The sequence below is a fragment of the Myotis myotis genome, unplaced genomic scaffold (assembly GCF_014108235.1).
Source record: "Myotis myotis isolate mMyoMyo1 unplaced genomic scaffold, mMyoMyo1.p scaffold_m19_p_9, whole genome shotgun sequence".
Lineage (NCBI taxonomy): Eukaryota > Metazoa > Chordata > Mammalia > Chiroptera > Vespertilionidae > Myotis > Myotis myotis.
In genome coordinates, this window is record NW_023416401.1 from 47,616,732 (window position 1) to 47,639,622 (window position 22,891).

A 22,891-nucleotide genomic window follows, 5' to 3' on the forward strand; every position below is an offset into this window, starting at 1 on the left:
CCCTTGACTTGGAATCAAACTTGCTACCCTGCCATCCTCGGGCCAATGCTCTAACCACTGCGCGACCGGGGTCAGGGCAATAGTTGTGTTTTTTATATTTCACACCAAAAAATAAGAAAAAATTATTTCCATAGATATATTTGTATTCTCTTTTCTGCATTAGAGTTATAGTCTTTCTGTTTTCAACTGCATATGCATGTATCCCTTTATCTATCTATATGTTTATGTAGCTATCCATTCTAAAACATGCTTTGTTTTATTGATATGCAAGGACCATCTGCCTACAGTACAAAGTTCAAATTGCTTTAAAACTCTCCACAACCTGATCTGGTATATCTTTTCACAGCTATCTCACTCAACAGTTCTCTGTGGGGTAGCATCCCGAAATCATTCTTATCAGAGTTTTCGCGAGAACCTCACATTAATTTTCCATTTATGTTTATTCATACTTTTCTCCTGATCTGAGAGGTCTTCTATCTTTTCCTTTTTTGTGAAAATAAAGATTTATACGTCAAAAAATTCTGAATGAAATATGTTCTATCTTGCTTCTTTTTCGTTATTTTCTTTCTTTTTACTTTATTTTCCTTCCTGTATTCCTTTTTGCCTTTCACTTTTCACTCAATATTTCAACAAATAAGTATTGATGACCTACTATTTGGCACTCAGTGATCTAGATGTTTGAAATGTATCAATGAAGACACTGATAAACATCCCTGCTTTTATAGAACATTTTGTAGACCTGATGACATTTATTTACATAGTATGTTAGAATACACTAATGAAAAAACAACAATGAAATTATAAGCCTAACCAATGGACACAGACAACAGGTGGGTGAGGGCATGAGTAAGGAGGAAAAGGGGGTAATGGGGAGATAAGAACACATATGTTATACCTTAATCAATAAAGAAAATAAATAAATAAATAAATAAATAAATAAATAAATAAATAAATAAATAAAAACTCTAAGTCTCCACATAAAAATGTAAAAGTATTTGAGGATTTGCATGGAGTTTAATGTGGTTAGATACAGGAAGAATATAAGAATTAACAGGCTTTCAGATTCTAGAAAGGTTTCCAGTAATTGTAAGAAATTTTACTTTAGCCTTGGGAGGATAACATTTGCAAGGTTTTAAATAAATGATTGGCATAATCTAATTTAGTTTGAAAGAAGCATCTAAGATATTATCTTTAGAACAGATTATTGGAAGTTAACTGTAGAATTAGAATGACTATCTAGATAGCTACTGGAGAATTGCAAGTGAAAAATTACTTGGACCAAGAAGTTATTGGAGTAATTAAAATAAGAAATTGATATTGATATATTAACAAAATATATAGAGCACATACTATATCTTTTCTTCATAAAGGATATTTATTCATGCTTATTTTTAGTATGTTCAAATTGTCTTCTCACAACTTTTTCATTTGCTATGTTATGTATTTACAAATATAGTTAGCATAAATTATCTTCTAAATTGTCCTCATTGTAGAAAACCAATGTTTTTCATGTGTCGATTTTTCTATATAAATTACTAGCTAGAAACTCATTTCTTATTATAAAGGGCAAATTATGGATATTGTTTAAAATCAGACAAAGGCACAATTCCCTCTCAAATATTATTTTACAAAAAATAATATTTATCAAATAAACACAGAACCTGAATAAAATGAAATAATACAGTACTCATATTTTAAATAGTATTAAATAAATTGCTCCTGTATTTTAGGATAAATATTATTTTGACTTTTAAGAATCAAGTTGGACAGTTTGAACACTGTACACTTATAAAAATGGGCAAAGAATATATTCACTAACCCAACCAATAAATCTGCCAGCTTCAAAATAGCATTCCATTCATAATCATTTGGGTATTATTGTTGCTTGTTGGTTAGAAATATCTTTTATAGAAAATGTTCCTATTATAAAGATTTTTGTTAAAAATAACCATTGGATTAGCATATTGATGATCACAGGAGACAGAATAAAATGTCATAAACTACCTGAAAAGAATAAACAAAGGACCAGTGCATTACCTCATCGTTTGTAGAGTGACTCTACAAGAAACAGCAAAGTAGTGTGCATACATTATTGTCATATGCATACATATTGTAAATTGTTGGTAATTCATTGACTAAAAAAAAGTCCAGCAATAATTCAAGATTATTTTGATTCTATCATAATGTTGAGCTATTATTTGTAATGCTTTCAAATGTAGATGGGAGGAGTTAATTATGGGATTTTGTCTTTCTGAGTATATGCCAGATTTGATTAATAAATTGCAATACATAAGGCATATAATATATTTAATACAAAATAATCTAAATGGCCACAAAAGGCATAAGTTTATTGGAAAGCATTTTAATTAAATAATTTATATTTCCACCAGTTACCATAGTGTCTAAATATAAGTACATTTACTATTTCTTCTATCAATGTTTTTAGAATATGTGTTTTCCTTTGTTTTAGTGGGTTTTGTTTTGGTAAGTAGCTCAGCCTTCCAGTGCACACCTCAGCTTTTGAGGCAGATGTCATTTAGAACATCTCATGTTTTCCATATAAAATATATTAATAAAATTATGTTCTTTATATTTTATTTTGATAATTATTTTATTTAAATGCATTTTAATTTTTATAACATCTATTTTTGTATTGTCTAATTTTTTCACATATTAAAATTATAAAAATGTTAATATACAAAAGATAAGCATATACATGTTACCTTATCTATAATAATCTATAATAATAAAAGCATAATGTGCTAATTAGACCGGACGACCTTCTGGACAAAGCCTGGGCTGCAAGGGAAGCCCGGGTCTCAGGTGCCTGACGGTAGCCGGAGCCAAGCCCAGGTCCCGGTTGCCAGAGAGAAGCTGTTGCAGGCAGCTGGGGGAATGAAGGCCTACTCTTACATGAATTTCATGCATCAGGCCTCTATTTTATATATAGTTGATTCTTTTAAGATTATGTACTCTTTATATCTAACTACCTAACAGCATCTATGTAGTTATAAAGTTATAATGCTCAGATCTTTTAAAACTGGTTTTCAATTCTTCTCCCTCTCCATTATATGTATTTCTAAATCTGCTTTTGCCTTTATTTTCCAACTAGCATCATATATATCTATATTATAAAAAGCAAGTGGCCATAACACCATAACGCTGTAACAACCAAAGACCAGTCACCAGGTGATGCATGGAGCACCTCTCAGTCCCTCCCTCTGGCCCACGAGCCACTCACAGTGGCAGGGCTCAGGGTTCATGCTGCGGGTGAGCGGGGCTGCACGATTTTGTGCGCTGGGCTTCTAGTATATATATGTACACTTACATATATATATATACACTTATATATATGTATACACACACACACATATATATATATATATAGAGAGAGAGAGAGAGAGAGAGAGCGAGAGAGAGAGAGAGAGAGAGAGATGGTGTAGACAGATATAAATATATAACTTTATGGGCAAGTACTTTTATTTTATTTATTTTTTTAAAAATATATTTTATTGATTTTTTACAGAGAGGAAGGGAGAGAGATAGAGAGTTAGAAACATCGATGAGAGAGAAACATCGATCAGCTGCCTCCTGCACATCTCCCACTGGGGATATGCCCGCAACCCAGGTACATGCCCTTGACCGGAATCGAACCTGGGACCCTTCAGTTCGCAGGCCGACGCTCTATCCACTGAGCCAAACCGGTTTTGGCGCAAGTACTTTTAAAGACAGTTTGGAAGTAGATAGTCTAATTTAAAATATATGATAGAGTTAGAAAGGAATTACTTTTTCAGATATATTTGGTCAAGAAGGAAATATATGTAAATTATTCATATTTTCAAGAAGGAAATATATGTAAATTATTCATATTTTCAAAGGCATAGTAATTGATGTCTGCATAAGTTGCTAACATTTATAAAATGAACAAGTCTAGGTAATTATTATCACCTAGAGCCTGGATGCACAAAATTTGTGCAAGAGTAGGCCTTCTTTCCTCTGGCTGCCAGCACCAGCTTCCCTCTGGCACCCGGGACCCGGGCTCAGGCAGCCGGCAGGCACCTAGAACTTGGGCTTCCCTCCAGCCCCGGCTTCGTCCAGAAGACATCTGTTCTAATTACCATATTACCCTTTTATTATTATAGATTGTTTTTATAGGAAATAGATATGGCACATATATATGTGTGAATATAGATAATACTAGGAGTACCAGTTAATAATGCAGATTTGCCAAAACCGGTTTGGCTAAGTGGATAGAGCGTCAGCCTGCAGACTGAAAGGTCCCAGGTTCGATTCCGGTCAAGGGCATGTACCTGGGTTGCGGGCACATCCCCAGTGGGAGATGTGCAGGAGGCGGCTGATCGATGTTTCTCTCTCATCGATGTTTCTAGCTCTCTCTCTCCCTTCCTCTCTGTAAAAAATCAATAAAAATATATTTAAAAAAATAAATAATGCAGATTTGATATGTATGCTATTTTGTTGTATTGACAAGCTTCAAAACTTCATATGTCAAATTTGCTGGTGTTAACATCATAGATATTTTTACACTTAAAAATGTCGAATTTCATGCCAAAAGAAGAGCATTTGCGAAAAGTTTTAATTCATTACTTTATTTTAAAGAAAAGTGCTGCTGAAAGTTATTGTATACTTCGAGAAGCTTATGGTGAACATGCTCCATCTCAAGATACTTGTGAACACTGGTTTAAATGTTTCAAAAGTGATGATTTCAATGTGAAAGACAAAGAACGCCCAGATCAACTGAAAAAGTTTGAAGACCTACAATTATAAGCATTATTGGATGAAGATGCATGTCAAACTCAAAAACAACTTGCAGAAAGATTAAATGCTCAGCAAACAATTTCTGATCATTTACAAGCAATGGGAAATATTTTAAAGGAAGGAAAATGGGTGCCACATCAACTGAACGAAAAACAAATGGAAAACCGAAAAGTCATCAGTAAAATGTTGCTTCAAAGCCATGAAAGAAAGTCTTTTTTGCATCGAATTGTGACTGGCAGTGAAAAGTGGATTTATTTTGAGAATCCCAAATGCACAAAATCATGGGTTGATCCAGGTCAACCATCAACATCCACTGCAAGGCCAAATCGCTTCGGAAAGAAGACAATGCTCTGCGTTTGGTGGGATCAGGAAGGTGTGGTGTATTATGAGCTTCTAAAACAGGTGAAACCATTAATACAGATTGCTACTGACAAGAGATAATCAATTTGAACCATGCTTTGATTGTGAAATGACCAGAATGTGCCAGAAGACACACAAAGTAATTTTGCTTCATGATGACACACCAACACACACTTCAAAACCAGTTAAAGACACCTTAAAAGATCTTGCCTGGGAAGTATTAACCCATCCACTATATTCACCAGACCTTGCTCCTTCAGATTACTACTTGTTCTGATCGATGGCACTCGCACTTTCTGAGCAGCACTTCAAAACATATGAAGAAGTGGAAAATTGGGTCTCTGAATAGTTTGCCTCAAAACAATAAAAGTTCTATTGTGATGGTACCCACAAATTACCTGAAAGATGGGGGAAATGTGTAGCTAGCGATGGACATTACTTTGAATAAAGCACTTTTGATGTTTCTCTTGAAATTATCATGTTTTCTTTGATTACAAAATCCGCCATTATTAACCGGTGCACCTAGTAGATATAGTTTTAAACATAGGCATATGTTATCTTAAGAACTATCCTGTATATAGTAATGCCAATCTTGTACTGAAATGTTGATAAATGTAATATAAATATACAATGAGCTTTTAAGGGATAGGCAATAAAGAGAATACCAGGGAATCAGACTTGCTGGAGTGGACATATAAGCAGGAATATTGTTTTCACTCTCCATAGCTATTATCTTACTTACTGAATGGCAAGATCACTCTTGTCTTTCTTCATACATTCCACACAGAGGAGCATCTTTTTATATGAGACACAGTCTATGTGTTTAAGGTTGAAGCAGTGAACAAGCTGATTAGAGGCTAGCCCTCATGAATCATATAATCTAGCATAGAAATTTACATACAAAAAATGAAATAAAAGGAGCAGAATAGTGGGGGTGCAGATGAAGATAATTAAAGAAGAATACAAATGGGATATTGGGAATCCTCTGGTTATTTTTAGACTCTTAAACAATGAAATGCATTATATAATAATCATTTGAATATGCTAACTTAGCAAATAATTACAGATAAATATAACCACCCACTTTGTTGGCTCCCTTAAATCTCAACCCACTCTTTCTAGTTCATTGTGCCTTTATTCTATATGTACCTTTTCCCACAAACAGATAGATAGTTATTTACCAAGAGAAAACATAATACTGTGTGATTTAACAGAAAGCATCAAGTATAGCCAAGAGACATATGAAAACATGCTCAGAGTCACTAATCATCTGAGAGATGCAAATCAAAACAACAATGAGGTATCATCTCACACCTGTCAGAATGGCTGTCATCAACAAAACAACAAATGACAAATGCTGGAGAGGATGTGGAGAAAAAGGAACCCTCATGCGCTGCTGGTTGGAATGCAGACTGGTGCAGCCACTATGGAGAACAGTATGGAGTTTCCTCAAAAAACTAAAAATGGAACTGCCATTTGACCCAATAATCCCACTTCTAGGACTATATCCCAAGAAACCAGAAACACCAGTTAGAAAGAATATATGCACCCCTCTGTTCATAGCAGCACAATTTACCATAGCTAAGATTTGGACACAGTCTAAGTACTCATCAGCAGATGAGGGGATTAAAAAATGGTGGTACATCTACACAATGGAATACTATGCTGCTGTAAAAAGGAAGGAACTCCTACCATTCACAACAGCATGGATGGACCTGGAGAGCATTATGCTGAGTGAAATAAGCCAGTTGGAGAGAGATAAATATCACATGATCTCACTCATTTGTGGAATATAATGAACATCATAAACTGATAAACAAAAATAGATCAAGAGACAGAGAAGCATCAACAGACCGTCAAACCTCAGAGGTAAGGCAAGGGATGGTGGGAGGGGGGATAGAGAGCAACCAAAGGACTTGTATGCATGCATATAAGCCTAACCAATGGACACAGACACCAGGGGGGTGAGGGCTTGTGCTTGTGGTGGGGAGAGGCCAATGGGGGAAAAAGAAGACATATAATACTTTAAGCAAAATAATTAATAATAATAATAATAATAATGATAATAATGGGAAAGCAAAAGATAAAACATATAGTACATAAATATCTGGAGATAGCTCATGCTAATAATTTTTAAGGTTAGAATAAATATATACTATATACATAATATGCTAATTATTTTCTTGATATCTGTAACTATCATAAACATAGTTTACAAGTCACTAGGTGTACATTATTTCTTCTGAATTGTTTACTGTAAAATCCTTTTTGTTTATGTATGCATATTGAACAATATTTAAATACTAGAGGCCCAGTGCACAGATCCATGCACATTGAAAGGAAATTAATTAGAATAAATATTTTAGATGCTGGGGAGTGACCGGGGGAGGTTGGCTCCAGGGCGTGTCTAGCCCATCTTGCCCATTCCTGATCAGCTGGACCTCAGCGGCAAGCTAACCTATGCATCAGAGCATCTTTTCCCTGGTTGTTAGTGCTCGTCATAGCGACTGGTCGAATGGTCCAATGAACAGTCAGACACTTAGCATATTAGGCTTTTAGTATATAAGATTTTATTATAGGCATTTATTTTTTCTTTATCCTCTCCTCAATTGAGAACATGCTTAGAGAGAAGAAGGGAGAAAAAGAGAGAGAGAGAGAGAGAGAGAGAGATCAATGTGAGAGATAAATTTGGACCACTGCCTTCCATACGCTCCCCAACAGGGGATCAAACCCACACCCAGGCATATGTCTTCACCTGGTATCAAACCAGCAGTCTTTTGGTGCATTGGATTATGCTTAACCAACTGAGTCAGTGTGGTCGGGCTATTATTGCCTTTTAAAAGTATAGCATGACAAGTACAATTTCAAAAGGGGGATATGTAAATTACATGCTACATTCTGATAAATTCTAGAAAGGAATATAGAGGATTTATCAATATATCAAACTCACTCTCATTGGTTTGTGTTCTAGGGCATATCTATATTTTTAATTTATTGTTTATTTGTTTTGTTAAATTTTTTAAAAATCTCATATAGTGCCCTTAAATATGTAAAGTGAAACAATACTGATATTAAACAGACTGTCTTTTTTAATTGATGTAGTTAAAGACAATTCTCATGAATTTGTATTCATCCTCATGCCCAGAGATGTAGACATTATGATAAAGTAGTAAAAGCCACGGATTTTCTTGCATTTACATATTAAGATGTAAACCACAGTGCCTTCCTTTAATGTTCATTGACATTTACTACAAACCTAACTTGTAATACATCAGATGACTCCCAAGGAGTGTCCTTGAACTTCTCTAAACAGGGCCCAGTGGCACCGAAAATGCTACTGTCCATATTAAAATGTAAATGAGCCCACAGTAACTGCAACCAAGATCACTTTATACAGGTGGTAAATATAGCAAGACCTTAAAACTGATCCTTCAGGGAGAGCCCATGTACTAATGTTGCTGAATTGCATCTGAACATATTGCTCTGGTGTGATAGTCACTGAACTCTCCAGAAAATATTTTGCTAAGTTAAATGAAAAGATATCTTATCAAATGAGTATTCCAGCACCCCCACCCAAAAGGAACAAGCATAATTTTTAGCAAGACTGATTTACTTGTCAGCTGATTCATGTTTACTGAACAATTATGACATTAGTCACAAGAAGGAACTTGTTTTCTGCCTTAGAACAGTGTATATTTATGGGGGAAAAAGATTAACAAAGGGCGTAATTTTTCTTGCTAAGGGAAGAATTTTATCTATTTTTATCTTATTTTATTTATCCCTGATTCATATAATATGTGATCAAATTGTATGAATGTCATTGTCATATGTCACTACCAAGTGTTGATTCTAGTGCAGATTCATAATGCATGATGCATAAAGCATTTCCTAATCTTTTAAATCAAATCCTCTACAGGCACAATAAATGTAAATGCAATCAACTTCAAGTAAGATCTCATTTCCAATGAATATAAGAAAAATATTTTTCCCCAACTCAGTGAGAATGAATGAACCTTATTTGCCTTCTAATAAAGCCTAGATAAGGCAAAGAAGGATAGGATGCCAAGATAAAATAAGAGAGATTAACTTTATTTTTTGATATATCACATTTAAAATGTGCATGCATTTCTGGGTTTTGTTACCTTATAAATGTTAAAGAAAGGAAACTAGAAATTCCCTCTGAGTTCTAATCTCATCAACTTCCTCTTCTCAAAATCACACTTCTTAGTTCCCAGCACCTCTATTAACTAGAGCTAAAAAATGAAAACACACAAAAATGCTCATTTGATTAAGCCAGTAATAATCTATATTTACATATTTATTAGTTTTATTAAAATATTTATAAATATTTTAATAAAAGTGGTACTCTTAATTAAATATATGTCTCTAAAAACAATGGTAAACTTAAAATATATAACATATTTATTAACAATTTTTATCCTATTCTGCCATTTCTCTACCTATCTACCTGTATCTCTGTCATCTACTTCTATCATTTATCTACCTATCCAATTAACTATTCATCTATTTATTTCATTTGTTTCCAGAGTTTTATGGACCTCCATTTTAAGTAGGAATAGTTAAATTTATTGTTTTCTAATTCCTGGGAGAATAAGATGCATCCAGGAACAAAATGGTCAATAGTGTATAGATAGGAATATTTAAATCTCATTTTTAACTTATTCATCAGGATAATGCTAGTCCATCCCTTCTTATATTCAACCTCAGGCTAATTTCTTATATTATCTTTTCTTAACAAAACTGCTATTAATGATAATATTCCCAGAATGTAAATTTAGAAGCAATAGGAGATGGGTGTTGGACACTGACCCAACTTGTCCCTCTTAGAATTGAACTACCAGCCATAACAATAGTAACCTCCCACTATCACTACATACTCAAGGTAAATTTCACTCCACTCCAAACCTGTGGATCCTTCAAGGTACTGTTAGACTTGAGGTTGGCTTAGTTACTCAGTGTTACCCAAGACCAGAAAAGAATTGGCATGAGCCCAGCTGTTGTGCTCAGTGGTTGAGCACCAACCTATTAACCAGGAGGTCACAGTTCGACTCCCCAGTCAGGGCTCCTGCCTGGGTTGTGGGCTCAATCCCTAGTGGGGGAGGAGGGCATGCGGGAGGCAGCCAATCAGTGATTGTCTCCCATCATTGATGTTTCTATCTTTCTCTCCCTCTCCCTTATTCTCTGAAATCAATATTGAAGGCCATGCTCATCGGGAGTAGGAATAAAGAGAAAAAACTTGTATAATCTGCTTGACCATATAATAATATATAGTTATTTTCTAAACATTTTGAGAATGATAGCAACACTATTAATAATTAGGCAATGACTTCTGGGTAAACCAAGGCCATGACTCCCTAATATAAAAAATACATAAAGCTTCATTGGCGAGTTCTCTGCTTGGTACCTGTTCTGGTTGTCCTATCTTTGATGTGTCTCCTGGGTGTGTTCCACCTGACTTCAACCTCATTTTCCCCTGCTATCATTGTCACACTTGTGAGGGATGATTATGGTAACTAAATCCACTGCCTTGGACTAGGATCCTGAAACTACACCTCCTCATTCTTAACACTCTCTTCTAGAACAGTGGATCAGATATAATGATTTCAAATCCACACGTTGGTTATTAGCTATCAGGCACCATTCATTTATGAGCTCAGTGAAGGAAGAAACTTATTGTGTGTTTTGTGTTCCTTTTTGTACCTTCAGTGCATTTTACAGTGCTTGCTAAGTAATAGATGCTGACCAAATGAGTGACTGAATACTTGCATAACTGTTAGTGCCAGGTGCTTCTTGTCACTTATGGTCTAAAATCTGTGCCTCCTGGAACACCATCATCTGTGTGAAGCAACCACTTTGTTTTCACTTTATATATTTAAGATTTGCCTTCAGCTACCACTCAGTGATTATTCGGTATATGGTCTTATCATTCTCTACACCATTTAATGCTTAGGGTATGGTTTAACCTGACATAGGGAAAAATATTTTATGTCAGATATCAAAGGAAATCTATGATTTTGCATGGAAATGGTGGTTTTTCTCCTTAAGGCTAATGACAGTATTGCAACTCACCATGTAGACATTTTGTTTTTTATGTGAAGCATTACATAGTGGGAACAGTGCTCAGCATCTTGATGTGGCACTCTCTTACCGACTTTCTATTTTCATCCTATATGTTGTTACTCTGCCATTTTATTATTTTGTTCACACATTTATTTTATTGCTTATTCTCTTTTAAACAACTTTAAATTATCTGTGGAAATAGCCAGGGATATAAAATGGCAAGAGCCTCATAATTTGTAGCATATAGTAAGCACACAGTAAATGTTGACTTCTTTCTTTTCCCATGCTATTCCTTTCACTAATAATCTGTCCTCAATTTCCAGCTTAATCCGTATACTTTTCCATATAAATATGACATGAACTATCTCATTTCTGTGCATATGTTGACCTATATTATTTCCTGGACATTTTAGTTTGGTTTGGAGATGAAAAGTTTCAAATTAGAAATTATAATCATTTTTATTAAAATCAACATTAGGGTTATTGCTTAGGTTTGCATATGTCACATATAACACCTAAACACACACACACACACATACACACACACACACATACATGATTCCCATACATGATTTAATACTCATGAAAATGCTATGCCCAAATATCAACTCTTACTCTTTCAGAGAAAGTATTGCTGATTTTATTTTAATAATCAATTTGTAAAGTAAGCTTTGTCTTTAGCAAGAGGAAAATATTGTAAATAATTTTGTCTTCAACTGAAATTACATGTGAAGCAGAATGAGAATTTTTAAAAACATTTTCTATCAATAATAAATTATTAGAAAGATACTGAGATAAAAGAGTATTTTTAAAACAGTGTTATAAAATGGTCATTATCCAATGTGGTATTTTATGCAACTTGGGGCAAAAACTTACTATCTCCCTTCTGCTCACTCTCAAATCCTTGACATCTGTAAAAGTATAATAGTTACATTTCTTTCATTTGTATATTTATGGTTTATAATAGTTTTAGTGACCTCTGGATAAGGTTTTCCCAGCAGGTAATGATGGGATTATGCCAGGAAATAACCAACCCTAGGTCATCATTACTTATATAAGTAGAAGCTAAAATATAAAAGGGATATGTGCTAAGAGGGAAATTTTACTTTTTTTTAACAATTGAAGGATATTTTCTTAAACTAATACAAATGCTTTGTATTTGTCACCCCTTTATTGAAAGTACATTAGCTTAAGTTCACTGCTGAGTATATGCCTAATGGAAGGAATAAATCTTTGAGTACCACAAAAGTACAAATTTGGCTGTGACCTGTACAATATCTAAAGGTTAATGGATAGAAAAATTATAATTCAATACTAAACTTTCTATATCCTTGAATTTTATGGAAACATGGATTTTAGAATAAAAACTATGATTATATATCTGGCCTTCTGTTTATTGTTTCAAGTTTTTCATAGTACTTTATGATTTCTATAGTAAAATTATTTTTCTGTGTAATTTAGATAACATAAATTGTATAGACTTGTTGGAGAATTCATTCTGTTAATTACACAGAACCTGGTGCAAATCCTTGGAATAAATTCTTAATAGATCTTATCTTTCCCTTTTGTTTCTATTAGACTAAGGGCCTTAATATTCCAAGTGGCTGATATGGACATCCAGTGTACATAGTTTAAGAATAGTGTTTATAAAATTGGCATTCTGTGGTCTTAAGGACTACATATGCTGATTGCCTTTAGTATTTTTTGAGTGGGGGATGAAAATATAGATTGACTTTACCTAATGAATTGAAAATGATTGTTAAAATTTACAAGAATCTTTTATGGACTGAATGTTTATGTCTCTCCAAAATTCACATGTTGAAATTCTATGCTCCAATGTCACGGTGGTTTGGAAGTGGGGCCTTTGGAAAGTAAATAGGTCATAAGGGTGACTCCTCATTACTGGGATCAGTACCCTTTTAAGAAGAGAAATAAGAGAGCTTGCTTCCTCTCTCTACTTTCCACTATCTGAGGACACACAAGAAGGGGATCATGCGTAAAGTCACAAGTGACTCTCACCAGACGCCAGATGTGCTGGCACATTGACCCTGAACTTCCCAGTCTCCAGAACTGTGAGAAAGAAATGTTTGTTGCTGAAGCCCTCTAGGTGGTAGTATTTTTTGTTATAGCAGCTAGAATTGACTCAGCACAACCAATAGTTCTACCCACAAATGTGCTTTATGGAGAGATCCCTCTTTGGGCTCCAAATTAAAACATGCTTTTGACATATCATGTATACCAGTGCACTCAGAGAGGGAAAGATCCCAGTTATATTTTAGGATATAGGACTTCTACACCCATGAAATTTCATCCTAAAACTTGGCAGACTCAGCACACACTGACGGGTGTCCCAGTGACGTACTCATGTCCATATCTTTTTAAAAAATATATATTTGTATTGATTTCAGAGAAGAAGGGAGAGGGAGAGAGAGAGAGAGAAACAGCAATGATGAGAATCATTGATTGGCTGCCTCCCACATGCCCTCCTCCCCACTGGGAATTGAGCCTACAACCTGGGTATGTGCCCTGACCATAATTGAACCATAACCTCCTGGAGCCACACCAGCTGGGCTTCATGTTCATACCTTGAAAGAGAATTCTCTCCTGGTTTGCATCTGCCATCTAACCACCATCACAAAGATGCTAGGACTGCTTTTTAATACTTCAGTGTAATAAGCACATACATAATTTATTTTGTGTGTGGGCCCATACATATTTAGAAAAAATTTAAAGAAAGAGTTAGAGTTTATGCAAAGGCATATCAATGTCTAAAAAAGTCTATATTCATCATCACCTTAACTTATAAACCTTTTAGCCACATAAATGAGGCAATTTGCTGAAGACATCATTGACTCATCTTTGAAACAGGTCAGAAAAAGTATTTACTTCAAAATATTTATTTTAAGGAGCTACATATACATTAAAATATCATGCCATTTTATCTTCTTATCATAGGACATTGAGATTCATCCCATATAAATTTCTTCATTATCAGTATTGTTTTTAATCAAGACATAAAGTGATATTGAATTAATGCAACAGAAAGTTTATTTAAGGTAAACATTATAAAATAAAGAACTCTTTAATATATAAAAATAAAAACAGTCTTTCAAAAAAACAAACTTTCTCAAAATCTATTTTTTTGTAAAATTAGAAAAAAAGTTAGATCAAAAAGGTAAATTTATCTTAATTTTCCCAATTTTCAGTAATACTAACTGAATCAATAAAAAGAATATCTTAAGAGAAGCATTGAAGCTTCTTCAAGAACGACTGACTCTTCTTTTCTAAACCAAAAAAAAAGAATCCTTTTAACTGAGCATATAAAATTGTTAATTTAAGTTAACTTAAATAAATTTAAATCAGCTATTCAGGGAAGTTATTTGACATCTTAGCTCTCACTTTGAATTACTGTATATACTCATGGAATGAAAATCAAAGGCATTCTTCTTATTACATATTACCTATTATATCATTTATTTATTTCCTATTTTTCAGATTATTCATTTTCCAATTAGCTTTAAATATTTAGACTTTATGACAATGTTGTCATTCATTTTCTGGTCCTCTCTCTTAGCCCCATTCTATATATTCAAGTATCAGAATGTAAAACTCCTCTTCAGATTTACCAACAATTTAACAAACAAATAACAACTCATTCGACTTAGTTTTGGGGCATAAAAAAATAATGGGAATATATGAGCAAATAAAATAAATGTTAATTATATTTAAACTTTTTCTAACTTGTGTACCATTCATTCCCACCCCCCCCCCTTTGGTGTGAATAAGTGAATATACAAATGAATGGAGATTACAGATTTGCTGTACCTATAGTAATTGTTTAAAAACTAGCACATAGACAGTCAACAGAAAGTTCACTTAGTGTCCCCCCTTACATTAGAAAATCTAACAGTGTTAGTAAAACTTGCTCTTATTTCTTGCCTTTGACACTAATGGGAGTTTTCAGTAAAGACTTCAAGTCCAATTGATGCATGAGCCTAGTAGTTCTCCTTAATTGTGTTTGTAAATTCAATAGCTATTATAGAAAGAGACATTCTGGGCTGCACTTCACAAAAATTATTATACCTCTTAGGCGATACTTTATTCATTCTTAACTTCTGCATGTTTTAAAACTGTCTTGTGTTTAGAGTAACTCAGCAATGTATACTTGTGTCTCACTGAGCTAGGGAGGCTTTGTTCTGTCATGTTTTTCTGTTAACTCAATATATTCTGTTTAAATCTGACATAATGGTACTGAGTGTCTACAAACAAGAATGAATAAAGTTCCTTATTTATAAAAACAAAGTAAGAGAAATAGACATAAACAATGCATTCTGGAATATTTTTTGAAGTGAGTTTTTAATGGAAAGTAATAGAAAAACATGTAAGTTACTTTTATAAATTTATAGCAATAATATGTGTTATTGAATATGAAATACTGACATTTTCCTATATGGGGAAACATTTTAAGTCCTGGATCCTCCAAAAGTATTCTCACTCTCAGTATAAATATGTATTACATAGTCAGTAATTTTTTTAAATTTTATTTTTCAATTACAGTTTACATTCAGTATCATTTTGTTTTGGTCTCAGGCATACAGTATAGTGGTTAGACAATCATACACTTTACAAAGTGGTCCCCCGATATGTCTCAATAAAATTAAAAAAAAAAATCTTAGTGTGTTGGAAGGCAGAGTCACTTCTTGTAAACACACTCGTTTCCTGTTGTTGCCTTTGGTCGTGGCTGCCTGGCTAACGCTACTGACAGCCATAGTGCTCTGACCCTGTCAGTCCTGCAGGTTGACCAAGGATGCTGTTTTCTGACCTCAGCTGATGAATATTCATTAATAGCGATCTTTTATAAGACAAGCAGGAATGAGAAAAGTGAGAAAGCTGGTCAACCACAGGATTATTCTGCTCCCGTAAACATACCACATGCTTTGATTTCTATATAATTTCTATGTCTGTTAGGCAGTTTTCTTCCAGAATTCAATTTCACTCTCAAGCTCCTATATTTTGCTGGCATTCATCTCAAACAATGAATGCTTTTCTACTCTCTCCCACTTTAAGAATCAGCTAGAAGAGAAATGGGAAGAATCAGAGTATTGTCATCTGACCTCTTGCCCTTCCCTTTCACTTCAGATTCCCACTGACCCATAGGATGCATTTATTTATTAAGTCTACCCTTGTTCCTCTCTTCAATATATGACTTTGTATCAATGAAGGGTGGTTTGGGCTGTGATTTTTGTCTGGATATTATAGAAAACAGTCTCTAAGGCAAATGTTTGTGTGATAATAATTTTCTGGGAAGGATTCACATCCAGGAAAACAGGGAAGAAAGGACAGAGAGGAGACATGGGAAGAGGAAAATGTATTCCAGAATTTGTTGCAGAACTAGCTGCAGCATTAATACCAGCTAACCAGCCATTCTTTTTGTTTTGTTTTGTTTTCCCACCTACCCTCTCCTGTCTTCCCTCTGAGGTTCAACAGTCTGTTCATGCTTCTATGACTCTGGGTCTATTTTTTTATCATCAGTTTATTTGGTTCATTAGATTCCACATATGAATGAGATCATGTCTATCTATGCTGTTGCAAATGGTAAGAGCTCTTTCTCTTTTATTTCCACATAGTATTCCATTGTATAAATGTACCATAGTTTTTTAAAATCTTTATTGTTGGAAGTATTACATAGGTCCTTCTTTTCCCCCATTAACCTCTTCCAGCTCGCTCCCCTATCCCCAGCCCTCACCATCCTATTTACCATTTCCAAGGGTTATGCATATATGCATACAAGTTCATTGGTTGATCTCTTCCCACCCACCCTCCCCTGACTTCCCTCTGAGGTTCAACAGTCTGTTCATGCTTCTATGACTCTGAGTCTATTTTTGATCATCAGTACATGATCTTACTCATATGTGGAATCTAAATGTGGGGGAGCACAGGAGGCTTAATTGGAAAGTCTGTAAAAAGGGAATTCTGAAAAGGGAAGTGGGCTGAAGGCAGCCTGCCCTGTTTCTTGAAATTCTGACTTAGGGAAGTTGGCCAAAGATGGCCACCCCTAATTGTTCCTTGACCTTTCCAAACAAGTCTGTGCACGTGCAGGCCCTCAGGTGTTTACCGGAATCCTTATGCTTAAACTTTAAGTGTCCTTGCTTAAATGACACTGAAGACAGATGTGTCCTCCCAAGATTACTTACCCTACTGGTTATATCTAAAAGATAAACTTTATCCCAAGCTGCTGTTACAATAAAAGCCTGAAGAGGTGGGGAAATGGGGTGGTCTGGTTCCTTTAGCCAGGCAGTCCCTTAGCCTTCTCTTTCACAGCAATCCTGTTTCAGAGTAATCATTCATCCATCGCTCAGTGTCAGCCCCGGCATCTAATGAACCAAATAACCAGCCATACTTGCCAGACTTCTACAGAGACACTATAGGAAAGTACTCAGTGAGACGTGAGAAGAGTGTAGTGAACAACACGTAAGAAAAGTATAGTGAACAACACACAAGGTGAGGCATGGTTGAGTCTTGCTGATGAGTGACAACAGAGACTAAGAGCAGAAATAGTCACAGCATCCTTCATCAGTAGCAATGGATATGGGAAAAATAGCATCCATTTTCACACTGCAAGGTGGGTGTTATCCTTTTACTGGCCAGAAATACAGGATGTATGAATATGGACTGATGCATAAACCAAATCTGTTTCAGTTTGCCATTTTGCATAGAACAGATGTACTGGTTTACTTTGAGAATACTGGAATTTTACCATGAAATAAGATGCTCTGACCTTTTCCCTGAGAAGAGAGAAAAGATCATATTCTTCAAGGTTGTGGCTAGCTGTAATCTTCTAAATCAAGTATTAATGAGCTAGGCCCGTGGTCGGCGAGCCACATGCGGCTCTTTGGCCCCTTGAGTGTGGCTCTTCCACAAAATACCACGTGCGAGCATGCACATACAGTGCAATTGAAACTTCGTGGCCCATGCGCAGAAGTCGGTATTTTGTGGAAGAGCCGGTATTTTGTGGATGAGCCACACTCAAGGGGCCAGAGAGCCGCATGTGGCTCATGAGCCGCGGTTTGCCGAGCTGCAGTTTGCCGACCACTGAGCTAGGTCCATGGCCACATCCTGACTATAAGACTGTTCTTGTGTGTCTTTGAGCAATGGCTTTTACATATTTAATGATTGTGGAAGTAAAAAGCAAGTAAAATCTGTGATAGAGACGCATAGAGACTAAAATATTTACATTGTGCAACTTTTTCAAAGAAAAAAATTTAGCAGTCCCTGTTCTAAAAGCACTGTAAAAAGGGTTATATCAAGCAAAGCTATAGGCCCCATCACTACAATTAGTGCTGAGACTAATTAATTGCCATCATGTTTTTTTCCCCCCACACTTCCACTTTGCCTGGTCTAGGTTGCTTTTCTTATGGGGTAACCTTAGGCCTTTATTCCTCAGACTCTGACATCTGTTTTCTAAACAAGGAGTCACTTTCCAGGGAGGGGAGCTTCTATGTCAATTATCCCCCAGGTTCATATGCAAATTGAGAATCAGATGGGAAACCACATGTGAGTCATGTTCATTTTCTACTGCCTAATGGAGCAGATTTGAGAGCGAAGGGTCATTTAGGAAGTGAACACTCATATTTGTTTGCTGTTCAGACTGAAGTTTTTGATCAGCATTATTTTCTCAATTACTTATTGAAATTTCCAATATTTGCATATTTTCAATGTGAAAACTTAAAGCAAATGTCTAGGCACAGCCTAGAAGACTGATAATTTTTCTTTTGTCTTTTATTCACTGGGTTCTATGCTCTGCCACTCTTCATAGCTTAATGGCCTCTGCACTGAGCAATTCAAGCAATTGTATCATATAGTGAGATACTATCAGTAATATGGTCTTTTCCAATTTTATATCCCCTTTGTCAGGAAGAGAATAATTAATAAGTGCATGGGTGAAAATTGAAATTCTAATTCTATCAGTGGTTTATCCTGATAAAATTTTTTTTTCTATTGCCTCCTCTTGAATAAAGCATAGTTTTGGATTTAGAAGCTGGCATAGAAAGTGGCTCTTGCTTACTTTTCTCCTCAACATCAAATTCCATAATTTGGGGGTCTTTCCCTTGAGGGCTCCATCAAGAAGGTTTTAAGCTGCTACTAGTAGAAATCCAGTGACTTACACAGATAAAGGCTTTTTTTTTCCTCACCTAATAACACTGTAGGTTGTTCCTTGCTGGTATTTTTATCTTTCTGGTCTGCCTCATTACAAATATTTACTTTTGCTTTAAGAGTATTGACCCAGGGGTATTTGTGTTTGGTTGTGTGGTTTAGAGTTTACCTCCAACTGTGATTATCATTTAAGAAATTTAGCAGGAAAGGAGGACATTTTCATGGCAGGAAATAAATACAATAGCCAAAACTTACAGTAAGTATAATTGTATTCTGCTTCCATATCTATCCTTTGGCAACCACAACCTGACTCAGTTAAACTACAGTATACTATGTCCTCCAGTTATCACATTGTTTTCATAGTTTTGCTATCAATACTGTTATTCCCATCACTAATAATGTTTATAACATACCTAACATGTGCAGAGGCAAATATTGGAATACAATAACATCATTTAAGCATTCTCTGCTTCAGATTGACTTCCCATTTAGTTGGCCTTTCAGACCGCATACAGAAAAATACAAGTCCCAGTATAAAGTAGACATTACCAGACTTCCAGTGCAGAAGATAGGGAAATAATCACAACCAGTATTAAAGAAAGTGGTGAACATAAAGGTTGACAAACTACAACTTTATCTGGATCTCATTGGAAAACTAGAAATGGAAAAAGTTGACTTTGGCAGTAAGGATATCCTATCTAATAAAAGAGAAACATGGTAGCCAAAACCGGTTTGGCTCAGTGGATAGAGCGTCGGCCTGCGGACTGAAAGGTCCCAGGTTCGATTCCGGTCAAGGGCATGTACCTGGGTTGCAGGCACATCCCCAGTGGGGGATGTGCAGGAGGCAGATGATCGATGTTTCTCTCTCATCGATGTTTGTAACTCTATCTCTTTCCCTTCCTCTCTGTAAAAAATCAATAAAATATATTAAAAAAAAAAGAGAGAGAAACATGGTAATTGGCGTACGACCGCTACCCTTCCCATTGGCCTAGTCAGCGAGATATGCAAATTAGCTGCCAGCCAAGATGGCGGCCGGCAGCCAGACAGCTTGAAACTAACATGAGGCTTGCTTGCTTCAGTGACGGAGGAAACCAATGTTCCCCGCCTGCTTTGCCGGCCTCTGAACCTGCAGTTTAAGAAACATTGTAACGAATATAGAAGCTAAACAAAACCACAGAAACCTGCTTTCAGTGAGCCCGGGATCTCAGAGCTGGAGTTATACAGTGTTTTGATTATAGAACCTAAACAAACCAGATACCTTCTTTCAGCAGCAGAAGCCTCAGAGCTGGAGCCAGAGCTAAAGCTGGACCAGAATAAAAAAAAAAAAAGAAAAAAAGGAGCAGTTGGTAGCTTCAGTCAGCCTGAAAACAGCCCTCAGCCCCTCACCCAGGCTGGCCAGGCACCCCAGTGGGGACCCCCACCCTGATCCAGAACACCCTTCAGGGCAAACCAGCCAGCCCCACCCGTGCACCAGGCCTCTATCCTATATAGTAAAAGGGTAATATGCCTCCCAGCACCGGGATCAGCGGAGCCGAGAGGCCTCCCGGAACCGGGATCAGAGTGACAGGGGGCAGCGCCCCAACCCCCTGATTGCCCTGCGGCTCTGTGTGTGACAGGGTGCGGCGCCTCAAACCCCCCCCCCCCCTCATGGGCCCTGCTCTGTGTGTGACGGGGTAGAGCCATAACCTCCCCATTGGCCCTGCCCTGAGTGTGACAGTGGCGGCACCCCAACCCCCTGATCGGCCCTGCTCTGTGGGTGATAGAGGGCGGCGCCCCAACCCCCTGATCCACCCTGCCCTGAGTGTGACAGGGGGCGGTGTCCCAACTCCCCTATCGGCCCTACTCTGAGAGTGACAGGGGGGAGCTCCTCAACCCCCTGATCGGCCCTGCTCTGTGGGTGATAGAGGGCGGTGCCCCAACCCCCTGATCCACCCTGCCCTGAGTGTGACAGGGGGCCGTGCCCCAACTACCCTATCGGCCCTACTCTGTGAGTGACAGGGGGGAGCTCCCCAACCCCTTGATTGACCCTGCTCTGTGCGTGACAGGGTACAGAGCCCCAACCCCCCTGATGGGCCCTGCTCTGTGCGTGACGGGGTGGCGCCACAACCTCACCATTGACCCTGCCTTGAGTGTGACGGGGCGGTGCCCCAACCCCCCAATCGGCCCTACTCTGAGCGTGACTGAGGGTGGCATCGCAACCTCCCAATCTGCCCTGCTCTGTGCATGACAGGGGAAGGCGCCCCAACTCCCCAATCGGCCCTGCTCTGAGCCCGACCAAGGGCTGCACCTAGGGATTGGGCCTGCCCTCTGCCACCCAGGAGCAGGCCTAAGCCAGCAGGTCGTTATCTCCCAAGGGGTCCCAGACTGCGAGAGGGCACAGGCCGGGCTGAGGGACCCCCCTTCCCCCCCGAGTGCACAAATTTTTGTGCACCTGGCCTCTAGTTATATATTAAGGGAATGTTGGAGGGAGAAAGGGAGGGAGGGAGAGAGAGAGAGAGAGAGAGAGAGAGAGAGAGAGAGAGAGAGAGTGTAAGAGAGCACCTTAATAGCATTATAGTGTTTCTTTTGTGAGAAAAAAGATTTTATTATTCTTTTGTAAGAAAACAGATAATAAATTAATAATCCTAAAATAAACAAAGCCAAATAGCTATCACGTACAGCAGGTCCTCCAATAACGTTGTTTCATTGTAACCTTGATGAGAAAAAAACTACTGCTCTTTTGCCAGGGCACTGCCTGTGTGGACTTTGCACATTTCCCCCGTCTGTGTGGGTTTTCTCCAGGTCTGCAGCTTCCTCCCACATCTCCATGATGTGCACACGCGTTGAACTGGTGTGTCTGCATTGTACCAGTGTGAGTGGATGTGTGAGTGGCCCTGTGAAGGAACGGGGTCCTGTCCAGGGTGGGTCCTGCCACCCAGGACCCTGAACTGAACTACGAGGATTGCAAAGAATGATCTGACTGGTTTTTATTAATCTTTCTTAAATGTATAGCACACGTTCTTTTTCAATGTTCAATATTAGAAGTGTTTGGGTCTTTCTTTAGTTTAGTGACGTTATTGTGACCAGAAATACATTTTGTTATGAGTCATTTTGCATAAAGTTGAATTTCCAAGAACCTATCAAGGACGTTAAGTGAGGATTTACTATAATTTGATTAACAATCACAATGTCCAACTTTATCTGTGCCCTGGGAAACCCACCCATCCTCTAACTTCCAGGCAGCACTGCAGAGAACCACCCTTAGTTCAGCGTGGTTAATACTGGACTATGGTGCCCTTGCTTCCCACCAGGGTCCAGACACAGACTTCCCAAATCCTATTCTTTGCTTCACAAGTGAATAGTTGAACTCTTTGTCTTTTTTCCAACCTGGACAAATGCCTGCTAATTTGACTTGACCAGACTTTAATTAGACTTCTCTCTTGCCCATAAGTCCTTGCACTTAGACAAGCTTACTGGTCCTGCCAAGGATCAGATGGCTGCAGAGAAAAGCATCCCCTGCTCAGCTGACTGATCACACCGC